This window comes from Lactuca saligna, chromosome 7, assembly GCF_052625555.1.
Source record: "Lactuca saligna cultivar CGN05327 chromosome 7, ASM5262555v1, whole genome shotgun sequence".
NCBI classification, from domain to species: domain Eukaryota; kingdom Viridiplantae; phylum Streptophyta; class Magnoliopsida; order Asterales; family Asteraceae; genus Lactuca; species Lactuca saligna.
The window spans coordinates 52,806,752-52,820,054 of record NC_136423.1 but is presented as its reverse complement, the minus strand read 5'-3'; the positions used below and the strand labels follow the sequence as shown (position 1 = coordinate 52,820,054).

At 32.1% G+C, this 13,303-nt stretch overlaps 1 pseudogene across 1 annotated transcript; it reads right to left on the bottom strand.

The window, feature by feature from the left end:
* Nucleotides 1-1,360: 1,360 nt before the first annotated feature.
* Nucleotides 1,361-12,885, bottom strand: LOC145006942 (putative dolichyl-diphosphooligosaccharide--protein glycosyltransferase subunit 3B; annotated as a pseudogene). The gene is made up of 6 exons (XR_013662974.1): nt 12,858-12,885; nt 12,731-12,798; nt 12,549-12,686; nt 12,432-12,460; nt 6,767-7,168; nt 1,361-1,922 (listed from the first exon to the last, which is right to left on the bottom strand). The product of XR_013662974.1 is annotated as a putative dolichyl-diphosphooligosaccharide--protein glycosyltransferase subunit 3B (transcript).
* Nucleotides 12,886-13,303: the final 418 nt, after the last annotated feature.

Below are 13,303 nucleotides of genomic sequence, written 5' to 3'. Positions count from 1 at the left end.
GTTGATTTGGTAAATCATTCATTCTTATAAAGTGGGCTTATGATCCATAGTTCTTCATGTTAGGCTAAACCCATGTGGTAACCCATGGATACTCCATGGAGGTTTTAACCCATGGAGCATGAGGGATATGGAAAGTTATTAGGGTTTACATGGTGTAACCATAGTTTGCCACACTATATAAGAACCCCTCTGGCTCATGAAATTGGCACTTAAGTGGCACTAAGGAGTGACTTAAGTGGAATACTAGAGGGCTAGCTGATTTTTGTGTGCAAGGAATCTCTTCTCAAGTTATCCTTTGTTCTAGGTGTGTTGTATTTCCATTTGAGGCATTCATACTATTGGTGCTAAGCTCTTGAAAGTCCAAGAAACAAGCCACAAAGAAAAGGTATGTTATCTAACATGTTTTATTACCTAAGTATCATAGTTTTGTATGCTTGTTAGGGTAATACCTTGAAAAGTTCAACTTTGCATGTATAATAGAGAAAACATAGATTCAAGATATTTAGGGTTGCATGTACACCTTAGGATTGTTAGAATGCTCAAAGCCCAAGAATATGTATGTATTAGAACTTAATTGCTAATTGAGTGTCAACTGATATTAATGGAATTACCTTCTAACTTCAAAATTTCCAAATGAAAGTCTATTAGTTTATTTTGTTTATTTATTTAAATTTAAAAGATAAAAAATCAATTTTAATAATTCATATTTTTCTTGTTTTCTTATAAATCGAAAGTTTTTAAATATTTAGACTAATTAATTCATGTAATATATGGGTCTTACACCTATTATATAATATATTTAGATATTTAGGTAACAATATATTGTATATAACTATAAGAAAAAGGTGGTGTAGTTTGCGACATTAAAATTAAAATTAAAATTGGAAACAACATTTTTTTAAGGATTTTCCGAAAGTAAGAAGTATTTTGTTAATTTGTGTATTAAACATAAATTGTTCTTCTAATTTTTCTATATCTGATTCATCACAATCACTATAGTTTTCATTTACTACTTGTAATTTCCCTATTTTCATATTTTTAAACTTTTCAGTAAGTATATCTAAAAAGTCCAACAGAAAATAGTTGAATATAATAAAACTAAAGAAAATAGTCAAATATGTAGTATATTAAAAAAATAGTTATAAATGTGATTGTTTTAACAATTTATCAAGTTTGAAAAATAATGCAAAAATAATAATAATAATAATAATAATAATAATAATAATAATAATAATAATAATAAATATTAAAATTAAGTACCAGCCAAAATAAAAAGTAAATCAGTCACGCTTATGGTTTTAATGCTTATATTTAAGGGAAAATGACACATTAGCCCTAGGTTGTTTTACACATTTACCCATTGAGTCCCTTAAATATTTTCCGTGTTTTATGAGGAAATAAACTTTGTTGGACCTATCTTTATAGTCCCTCTAACCTATATTAGCCAGTTTGATATTCCATGTATTCATTTCCTCATTTAAAAGTCAAAACACCATTTGTTCTTGTCTCAAAATCCATTAAAAGATAAAAAATTGGAGACACACCCTCAAAATCAAGCCCTCCCTAGAACAATAGTTCGGCGTTGATTTCATCATCTGTGAAGAGTCGATTATCCAAATACGTATGAACATCATAACCAGTCTTCAAATCATGGCAATGATCATTGTCATCCTCTGTGCAATCCTACTCTGCACCCTAACCAAAACATGGGTCATAAAAGCCAACAACATGCCAACAATGGTGTAAAGAAACCCGATAGCAAAACCCTCAGCACCCAACTGCATTCCAGATCCCTGGTAGAAGAAGATGAGCTTACTTGGATCAGTTCTATCGGATGTGAACATCGGCATTTTGCGAATTATGTTGTGCGTACTTCCCGAAACGCTAAAGATGTAAATGAACACAGAACCGGATAGCCAAACCTGTTGAACGAGAGAATTGGTAAAGAATTCTGTTTTCAATTATTGATTACAATGAAAACAACTTTTCTGTATATACATTACAGATCTAACCAACTTAGCTACCAGCTAACTAATCTGAATATATTTACAAACTAGTCCCTCAACTATGATAAGCTATACAAAAGAAACAAAATTATGTACATTAATTCCAACAGCCCCCCTCAAGTTGGGAGTTGTGAAACAAAACCCAACTTGCCAATAGCTTCTGCATGATCTTTACTTCCCAAGGCTTTTGTTAACACATCAGCTGGCTGTATTTTGGTGGGGATATGTGATAAAGAAATGAGACCTTCAAGAACTTTTTCTTGGACAAAATGACAATCAATGTCAATATGTTTTGTCCTTTCGTGAAATACAGGATTCTTTGCTATATATATAGCAGCCAAATTATCACATTTAAGAGGAATGGGTGTAATATCTGGAATCTCAAACTCAGCAAGCAATCTATTGAGCCATGTTAATTCAGAACAAATTCTTCTCATTGATCTGTATTCTGCCTCAGCGGATGACAAAGAGATAGTAGATTGCTTCTTTGATTTCCACGAAATAGGAGTTCCTCCCAAGGTGATAAAAAAACCACTAACAGATTTCCTTGTATGAGGACAAGCTGCCCAATCACTATCACAAAAGGCTTCAAGCTTGAAATTATTTGTGTTGTTGAATAATAAGCATTGAGAGATAGTTCCATGGAGATATTGTAATACATGTGTGGCAGCATTCATGTGAGTTTGTGTAGGTTGACTATTGAATTGACTCAAAAATTGAGTAGTGAAAGCAATATCGGGTCTAGTGTGAACAAGGAAATTGAGTTTGCCAATTAATTGCCTGTATGAAGTCGGATCTTGTAAGAAATCGGATGAAGAATGAAGATCTTTGATTTTGGTGGGAAGAGGTGATTTCACATTAGAAGCTTCTTGAATACCATACTGTTCTAATAGATCTTTGAGAAATTTATGCTGATAAACAATCATTCCATCAGGGACTGTTTTGAATTCAAGGCCTAAAAAGTAATTGATTTGACCAAGATCTTTGATTTGAAATGTTGTATGAAGAAAGTGTTTGAGATCTGAAATTTCGGATTGATTGTTGCCAGTCACCAAGACATCATCGACATAAACAGCAACAAGAATAAAAGAATCTCCAGCCTTCTTTTTGAATAGTGAGTAATCATTTGTTGATCTTTTAAATCCTTTTTGAATAAGAGCAGATGACAATTTATCATACCACTGTCTAGAAGCTTGTTTGAGACCATATAAAGACTTCTTCAACCTACACACATGATTTTTATTTGAAGTTTGCATACCAGGAGGTAATCTCATAAACACTTCCTCATGAAGATCACCATGCAAGAAGGCATTGTTAACATCAAATTGATGAATTGGCCACCTTTTCTTGACAGCTAAAGCAACCAAACATCTTACTGTATTGAACTTGACCACTGGAGAAAAGGTTTCATGATAATCTACACCTTCTTGTTGAGTAAAACCCTTTGCTACAAGACGAGCCTTATACCTTTCCACAGATCCATCAGCTTTATATTTAACCTTGTAGACCCACTTACAAGCTATAGGTTTCTTTCCTTTTGGTAAAGAAACAATTTCCCAAGTCTGATTGGCTTCTAAAGCTTCAAATTCTTTCTTCATTGCTTCTTGCCATAATGGATCATTTTTGGCTTGAGAATAAAATGAAGGTTCAGTGATTTTGGTATTTGTATGAAAGGTAAATGAAGATACATGATTGGATGAATGAAAGTGTTTGATATCAGGTGAATGAATAAAGAAGTTTGTAATTGTGTGATAACAAGAATCGGGGGCATTTTGGTCATTTGTAACATTATAACAAATGTAATCTTGTAAATGAACAGGAGGATGATGAATTCGTGATGTTCTTCTTGGTTGAATTGAATCAACCACATTAGGAGCTTGAATATCTTCTGATTGAGTTGATTGATCAGGGTTAATATTGTCATTTTGATGAGAACCTTGAATCTGTTCTGAAACAGTACTTGAACTATCAAGAATGTCAATGTCTGAACCAAGATTAGGAAGACATCCTGGCTGATTATTGAAGCTTGACATTTGCTGAAGGGGAAAAACATCTTCAATAAACTTCACATCTCTTGAAACGGAAATGGCTTTTGTTTGTAAATCAAGAACTTTATACCCTTTTTGTCCAAAAGGATATCCAAGAAAAACACAAAACATGGATCGTGGCATGAATTTATCTCTGTTATGTGAATGCGTGCCCACATAACACAAACATCCAAATGTTTTTAAATTGTTATAATTGGGCTTTTGATTGAAAAGAACTTCATAAGGACTTGAGTTGTTGATCACTTTAAGAGGTGTTCTATTAATAATGTATGCAGCAGTGAGAACACAATCACCCCAATATGATTTGCCAAGTCCAGATTGAAAAAATAAAGCTCGTGAAATCTCTAATAAATGCTTGTGTTTTCTTTCAACTATCCCATTTTGTTGGGGTTTGTAAGGACATGATTTCTGATGAGAAATACCAACAGATTGAAAATATAATGCTCCTTCTTGACTGGATCCCAACTCAAAAGCATTATCAGTCCTTATTGTTTTGATTTCAGTCTTGAAATGAACTTTGACATATGTAACAAAAGCTTTGATAATACTAAAAGCACCACTTTTATTTTTGAGTAAATGTACCCAAGTACATCTGGAATGATCATCTACAATGGTCAAGAAATACTTATGACCATTATATGTAGGAACTTTGTAGGGCCCCCAAATATCAATATGAACAAGATCAAATGGGTGATTAGAGACAGTTTCACTATTTGAAAAAGACATAGAATGTTGCCTTGCTTGAGAACAAATTTTACAAGAATCAAAGAAAGAACTACATTCATTTGAAACAAGAGACAAAAGTTTCAACTTATTGAATGGCAAATGCCCTAATCTATTGTGCCAAAGATTTAGAGCATTGCTTTTATTACAAGAAAGGCAAGAATGAAATGTTGATGGTTGTTTGAGAAACTTGTAATCACGAATGTAGAGATCATTAACTCTTTTTCCAATGATCAAGTTACTCTTCGACGAAGGGGCCTGCATGGCACAAAATTCATCAGTGAAAAGAATCCAGACTTTCAACTGAGATGTGACCTTAGTGACTGATATGAGATTATTTTTGAATTGAGGAACATATAGAACATCATTAAGAATAATATTCTCATGAATAGGAACTTTCCCATATTGGGTGACATTAATGGATTGACCATTAGGTAAACTGAGAGAATGAGAATGACTGAATGTATGAATTGAAGAAAAGAGATTTTGATCACAACAAATATGATCAGTAGCCCCTGAGTCAATGATCCAAGAAGTTTGTTGTTTATTGTGACGAACAACATTGAATACATATGATACATGCTTTCCCTTTGAATCAAGAAATTTACCTGAACTATCCATAGCACCATTAGTTATCACAGAATTGACAGATTTGTTGAAATTGTTGCTGAGATTACTCATGAGCTGCATCAATTGTTGATACTGCTGAGTAGAAATTGTAGAATTTTCAATAGAAGCTTTATCTACACTACTAGATCCTCCACCAGGGGTAGAACTGTCAATAACATTTTGAACAGTAGAATCTTGTCTCTTAGATTTGGTAAATTTAAAATCGGATGGAAAGCCATTGATCCTGTAGCATGTTGCTTTGACATGACCAGATTTCTTGCAATGAGTGCACTGCAAATTCTTCTTATTGAAAGAATTGTTTGAATTTGAAGTTTGATGATTAACATTCATTGCCATTGAATCAGCAATTATGTTAGGGATTGAATTGATATCACGTTGTCTCTCTTCATGAATTAACAAAGAATGTACCGTAGCAATGCTAGGAAGAGGATTCATCATCAAGATCTGACCACGAGTTGACTTATAAGATTCGTTTAATCCCATAAGTAATTGAATAAGTCTTTGTTCTTCAATATACTTCTTGATCTTGGCTGTAGAACCACATGTGCAAGCCGGAACTTCTTGAATCATGTTCAACTCATCCCATATCTTCTTCATTTTTGTAAAATATGATGAAAAATCTTCAGATCCTTGAGTAGTTGAGAACAGCTTCTTCTGAATTTGATAGATCAACGCACCATTTGCTTGTTGATAACGTTGATTGATTTCATTCCAAATATCACAAGCAGTTTGTAAAAACAAAACGCTTTCAGCAATGTCTTTTGAGAGAGAATTCAACAACCAGCTGATAACCATAGAGTTGACTCGATTCCAGGTTTCAAATTGATTTGAATTCTCATCTGGTTTTTGAATAGTTCCATCGACAAAACCAATCTTATTTTTAGCAGATAAAGCTAAAGTCATGGATCTTTTCCATGAGGCAAAACCAGTTCCATCAAAAACTTTTGAAACTAAAATAGTGCTCGGATTATCAGATGAGGCTAAAAACAGAGGATTAGAAACTTCAATGATAGATGAAGAAGATGATTGAGAATTCGAAGAAATCGGATCACTTCTATTTTCAGACATGATTGAAGCAATCAAAACGAGAAACAAAAATGAAGAAGAATCACGAATTGATGAAAATCAAAAAAAAATCAAGATCACGAACCGCTCTGATACCATGTTGAACGAGAGAATTGGTAAAGAATTCTGTTTTCAATTATTGATTACAATGAAAACAACTTTTCTGTATATACATTACAGATCTAACCAACTTAGCTACCAGCTAACTAATCTGAATATATTTACAAACTAGTCCCTCAACTATGATAAGCTATACAAAAGAAACAAAATTATGTACATTAATTCCAACAAAACCCTCTAATTATCATGTAGAAGTGTTTCACAGCCTAATAGTCTTTTGAACAGGAATGGCAAGGATATCAGGACTGCAGCGATTAAGAACCCTATTTGAGTTTTTGAGAGAATTGGAGGACGGTGGATTTGACCCATTTTGAGTTTAGTTCTCGATTCGATAAATTACCCATGGATTCGGCTAAATGGGAGAAATCACCGGTGTCCATGGAGATCGAGTCGGTTTTTAAGGTGGTCGCATCTGGTGGAAGGAGGCGGATGTGTGGCAAAGCGTTAACACCGAATTGGGCGAACGATGATTGCGATTCGCTGAATTCAATGTCGCAGAAGAAGAGCTTGGAAAGTGCTGATGAGGAATTCTCATTGTTAACACGACCATCAAGAAATGGATCCGATGAACGGATCCTGTGTTGTTAAAGCATTCGAGAACCCAGAGAACTAGGAAACAGATGTAAACGATGAATAAAAGTAAGTAAAAGGATGGGAGACTTCTAGCTCGACGTTGATTTCATCATCTGTGAAGAGTCGATGAAGTATCCAAAGATAAAATAGTCAAAATTGATTTCCTAAATAGTCAAAATTAGCTTCCAAATTGATTCCCATTCACTGTAAATGGCCCGATTCAAAGTCAAAGGAGGAAATTTTTAAAGGAAGAAGTTAAAAGTCAATTTCTTTGTTGAGGCCAAGAAGTTACCGGCTTACCCCTTCATTTCTTCAAAAGGGACCAATTTGATCCGATAAAAATAAGTTTACTTCCTCGTAAAGCACGAACAATAATTAAGGGACTTAATGGGTAAATGTGCAAAAATCATTGGGCTAATGTGTTATTTTCCCTAATTTTAGCCAAGCTTTCTCTTCAAGATGATCTCCCTATAAAATAATATATTTTCACTATAGTAGAAACTAGTTTGTAAATATAAGAGGCAGTTTTAGTTAATTATACATTATTTATAAACGATGCCAAACAGATTAAATCATGAAAATTAATTAAAAAACAAACCAAATTAATAGAAAAATAGCCATCTACATCCTCATAATAAAGAAAATATTTCCTTTCAGTTGTTATATGCTCAAATAATAAAATTTTATATATTTTGCAAATTCCCTAACGTCGCATCCATCGACATACAACTTAAATTTCGATCATGTCAATTAATGCTCGTTCACTTGTTGAATTCACCTCGATTGCTTATATAAAAACACATTACTATTATAATATACAGCAAGTTCTTTTATACTATATATTTTAGCATACCAATTACTTCAAATTACAATATTTACGTGTCAACCTTATTTACTTCGGCCTGCACTAGACAAAAAAAAAACATCATAAAAGGACAACAAACAGGACTTATCACTATTGATTCAATGATCGGATAGGACATGAGACATGGTTAGCGATAATTAGTTATTTGGTACAAACAGACTCATAAAACAAATGTTTTAAGATAGTTTGATAGTCAAATGGTAGACGTACAAGACTCAAATATCGGGTTAAAGAGAATTTCTAGATATTTTCTATGTCGATATCTAAAACCGTTTTATGTTTTTGTGATCTAAAACGATAACACTTAAAAAACTTTTGTGTGGGTTAGATGAATTTGGAGATCCTTTTCAATTCATTCATGGCTAAGGTGTACCTAACACCGCCACATACACATTTACAAGTTTTCTTTGATTTTTTGTTTGACTTGGATCCACTATAAACTACCAATTTCTCTCACACCCATATTCTAACACCATCACAATTCACAAATTCGAACCCTCCATGTTTTGTTTCAAAAAACACAAAAAGAAGATGCCTAGATCCTCTCCCCACCACCCTCCTCCGCCAGTCGTTCACGTCGTTCACCACCCACCACCAGTCGTTCACCACCCACCTCCACCAGTGGTCCATCACCCTCCTCCACATGTGGTTCACCACCCTCCACCACCACATGGCCATGGCCATGGCCACCACCACTGAAATTATGCAAGGGGCGATTGCTATGTAGTTTTTATGTATTCATAGCATGTAGTCGATAAGTCGACGTATTATTGGACTATCTTTCTCTCTTTCTTTTTTTCTTTCTATTTTTAGGTTAAAAAGAATGTTGGTTGTGGATCTGCCTATTGCTATTATGACGCTGTTTAATTTCTTTATTTAACGTTGCCTCTATTTTTTTTTTATTTTTTTTTTTTATCTTTTGAAGGGGATAATATAATAATTCGATATAGGTTTTAATTTGTACATCAGATTTTCATATTTATAATAATAACTAGGTGATAGTCTTAAAATATGCATTTGATTGTATTTCTCTTTGAAAAAGTTAAACATACGGCCGGTTTGATGATTTTTCCAAAAATTAAACATACGGCCTAAAATTTTGGATTAACAACAGATCAGGACATATTCGTGACAAATAGTAACATATTAGCGTTGGATTTATGACAGAGTAGCGACGGTTAGACGGAACCACACTAGATTAAAACTTCGGGCCCCCTAATGACACGAGCCGTGTACGGTTGTACACTCCGCATGTGCTAGGGTCGACCATGAATATGATTAGATTTAAGAAATTAATAAACATATTTATATGAACATTACATAAGCCAAGCTCAAATATCTATGGACACAATCTAAGTAACTTATTTTTTGGAATGTACTCAAACACCATCAATCTAGACGAGATGACCAATATAGTATTTTCGAATCATGATGTATTTCCTTTTGGACAACGTTAATCGTTGTGTTTGGTAAGTTTCATTCTTCATCCATGGTTATCATCTTTAAACCCTCTTTGTTTGTTACTCTAGACAAAACGACATACAGTTGTCCGTGAGTGAATATGTATCTTTGCAGGAATAACTCAACTCTAGAAAGTGATAGACATTGGTTTTCTTGATGGTAACTACAAAATTTAACACCAATATGATTTTTTTGCAACTAAATTTGAATGACATATGTTTGTTAGATGAAGTTAAAATGGATTCTGGGTATAAACGTTTGAGTTCTAATATTATTTCCAAGAAATGATTTATGCTTCAATCACATGTGTTGTTAGGTTGATTACATGTTCTATTACAAATCCCTAGATGAAACACCCCTTGTACTAGCTAGGAGAATTTAGTAAAATAAGAAAATATTTTTAAAGTTCAAATGTGGAAAATTGATCCCAAACGTAACATAGTTTTAAAATAGAGTTTAATAGTTTTAGGGTTTCAATTATCATATATATCAAAAAAAAGTTCAAAGGAACCATGCGTACATGGCCTTCAAAATACCCCAAAAGTAAGCTAGAAGTCTTCGACCCTTTATATGCGAGTACATATCAAAATATGGGGGTCTAGTGAGTAATATCAAAATCTGACTACCGAATAAAACTAGTTACGACAATACATAATTCATAAATTTGATTCCAAAAATCATTTGATTTTTTTTTTTTAAATTTTCATTGCATAATTACCGTTTCCAAAAAATTTCAATGAAGAGTTAGCATAAATTCAAAAAGAAATTAAATATTCCTATACATTTTATTCGTATTTATCATCTTACCATATAAAAATGGTGACAAGTGGATTAAATAATTATTAATTTCTTGTGATACATGTCAACATTTAATATGGTAGGAAGATAAGTAGAAATAAAATATAGAAGGAAATTTAAGTTTTACATATCCCCCAACATTTTATTTCTATTTATCCGGTTACCATATAAAAATAGTGATTAGTGTATTAAATGATTATTAATTTTCCATAAATATATAATTAAATGACATATATTAACCTTTAATATGATATATGGAAAATTAATATAATGTATGAGGATATTTAAAACAATTATCAATTACTAAAGAAAAGTGGCTTCTTTAATTGCTTCAATAGATTCCTTATGACCGTCTAATAATCCAAGTTTCAAACATTTATCCTTTAAAGAAACCCAGTCAATGTTGTTTATTGACGGTAACTCTTTGTAAGATCACCCTCTTCTTACAATATTCAACACCACCTAAAATTGTCGTACACCACAAATACATTATAACATTAGGATATCTAACCGACGATGAAAAGCAAACTAAAATCTTGTTATATGTGAATTTTCAATTATACCTCTCCTTCATTCAATATTCAATTCAATTTGTTTTTTTTTTTTGATATGAATCTAAATTCATTTGTGTATACATTATTATTTATAAAATAATTTTTTACTATCATGTTTTTAATAAACTATTTAACTAGTAGGGAATTACTTGCGCCGTTGGCGCCGAATTGGATCAAGTTTGCATAAATGCTCTTCAAATCATGTCCAAATTAAATGTAGGGTTTTTTAGGGGTTCAAATTCCTTTGTGCAATACGGTTTTGATAAAATTTGATCTTTGATAGATCAGTTTCCATAGAGTCATCGGAGTCTAAGAACTTCCGTTGGGTATAACCAGATTCCAATACTGTTCATTTGGTACATTCACCAGTAATCTCGTCCACCTTTTGTCTCTTCTAGTTGACTGTATATAATCAAATAAGGAAAACTTCCGTCAAAATCACAAGAATGAAAGAAAGTACAATCAAATAAAAATTAAATCTCAACTAAATATGAATTACTTTACTTTTTGGTTTTAGTAGTAGGATTAGTTTGTTCGTATTGGTTTTGGTCTAGTACGAGTTTACATTTGCTTAATTTCACACATCACTCTTTTAAAAGGCAAAATGACATCAAAATACTTTTAAGCGATCAAGGGCATGATTGTCATTAACTCGATTAAAAAACAGATAAATATATTGTGTTGCTTACCCAAAAGTGTCATTTGATGCATTTTCAAAGCTTCAATTTCTTCTCATTCATTTCCTATAACCATTCAAACTAATTTGTTAGATTCACTGATAAGACAATCTATAACAAACCTGATTAATAGTAAAAAGCACACGACTTTTATTTAAAAAAAAAAAAACTAAAGTGAATTGTCGTTTTTGGTAAAAAAAAATATTGTAATAGCCAAAAAAAAGTTTATGAGCTGTGTATTTTTTTACTATGACAAAAATACAAACCAAAAAAACAAAGTAAAAGCCAAAACAATGCAAAAAAAAAAAAAAAAACTTTAAATGACTAGGGGCATAATGATCAATTAATGGCCTGTGTTACCATATAATTAGTATAATCACATAGTTTAATTTCCTTCCTACATTCATCATTATTTGTAATTGAAAACTGTAATTGGTAATTGAAAAATGGAAATCCGAGTTGTGGGTGTAGAAGAAAAAAAATTCCAAAAAAATATTATAACCTTCTATTTTGGACCAAAATACCCTTGTGTCGCTTCAATCTTATTACATGTTCTATGACTTTGATTATACTTTAATATTTAAGAGTGAAGAAGTTATTAACCTGAAAGTTCCACAATTTTATAGAAAAATTGATTAACCTAAGCTTTTATATAACTTTCAAGTGTTTCAGAATTTTTATATTCTTCTATTTTTCTGCAAAAAAAAATGGAAAAAGATACATTAAAATGTTGTGAATTACTTAACCAAGTATGTGATTATCATTTTGTTGAAATTAATTAATGTTATATAAAAAAAATACCTTATTTTCTTGACCTTGAGCAAGTGTTGGAATTTTTCAGCTTCAATATCATATTTAAAAACTCTAAAACATTCAAGTCTTTCTTCTAAGAAAAGCCCATATGTACACACCCAAACAGAACAATCCCAAGCTGAAAATTCTATAAAAATAAAAAATAAAAGTCATGAACTACTTAAAACATTTTAAAGATTCGAATTGTAAGTTGAAAACAAATAAAAAAAAGATACCATAGGGCTTGAATCATCATTGAAATCAGCATGTTGAAGAACACGCCCTCTTTGTTGGAAATTTACAAGTTCTTCCCTGAAAGTTGTATCAGCTTCCCTTAGTGTACTATGGATAACTATCAGTGTTTTCAAAGCCACCTGATAAGAAACAAAAAGGTTAGATGCAGAAAATTGCAAAGTACGATGTAGAAGAACAGAATTACATGGATGTTGTAACGAAAATCAATTGCTACATATGGTTTTATTGTTTCTGAGAATCGTTATGATTCACAAATGATCATCAAAAGATAAAACATAATGAGTTTTTGCCATCATAAAATAGGTTAGCAACTAACATCTTATTAAGCTTAACAACGCATTAAATGAATGAATCATACCAAATTTCCTGAAGAATAGGCAATTATTGTTGGTCTGGTTATTATGTAAAACTGATTTTATATCTAAATAAAACTGTTCCAGATTTCAAATAGACATTTTATCAAACAGGTGGTATGCGTCTTCACTTTCTTCAAAATTTTGTAATAATAATCCTACCAATTCAAACTCATTTCATCTTACAATAGAAATGATTTAAAATCAAGCAACCGAAATAGGAATCGAAGAGAGAAAGAAGAGATAGACATACTTTATTTACAATCTGAATTGGAGGCATGCTTGTGAGAATCGACGATTGTTAACAAAGTGGCGAGAAGGTGTGTGGCATGCAACTAGGTTTCCATCAATTGAAGAGAAACCTTCAAAAATCATGTTCAATT